The 615-nt window shown below is 36.6% G+C and overlaps 1 non-coding gene across 1 annotated transcript; it reads left to right on the forward strand.

The window, feature by feature from the left end:
- The first annotated feature begins 214 nt into the window (after positions 1-214).
- LOC129041748 (U6 spliceosomal RNA) lies at positions 215-317 on the forward strand. Its single transcript, XR_008503904.1, has one exon. It is a non-coding gene; the product is annotated as a U6 spliceosomal RNA (small nuclear RNA).
- Positions 318-615: the final 298 nt, after the last annotated feature.

Here is a 615-nt window from a genome sequence, read left to right on the forward strand (position 1 = left end):
AATTGAAAGTCCTCATGGGACCCCACAGGACATAGTTTTGTAAAGCTTTATAAAGGTAAAAGACATGTTACAGCCACAGAGAGAAAGTGCAGACATTCGTACAGGAACATGACTTATCAGTGCAGCCCTGTAGGGTCCTATCTCAGTCACATAGGATGTGGTTCACCTTTGGTTTATAAGCCACCAAGGTAAATACAAGATATTTTGGTTTTGTACTTGCTTCGACAGCACATACTAGAACTGGAATGATACAGAGAAGATTAGCATGGCTTCTGAACAAGAATGACATGAAAATTTATGAAGCATTCCAAATTTTTCAGGTTTCAAAATATCACAGTACCCCCCAAATATGTGCAACTATTATGCATCATTTTTTTCAAAAAAGATACCTGATTTCATCTGTGAGTTCATTAGCTTCACTCATGCCAAGGTACAAATTTGCTAAGTAGTCTTTTACACCACACCAATCACTTAGATAAAACCTAGGCTTTATGACTTATTAAACCATGTATAACTGTGAATCTATACATTTTCACTAAGCAGTATAGATAACAAGTTAGTACAGCATGTCTCCAGGGGAATTTCAGACTTCATGCTACACATTATACATAGACA

This window comes from Pongo pygmaeus, chromosome 6 (genome assembly GCF_028885625.2).
Source record: "Pongo pygmaeus isolate AG05252 chromosome 6, NHGRI_mPonPyg2-v2.0_pri, whole genome shotgun sequence".
Lineage (NCBI taxonomy): Eukaryota > Metazoa > Chordata > Mammalia > Primates > Hominidae > Pongo > Pongo pygmaeus.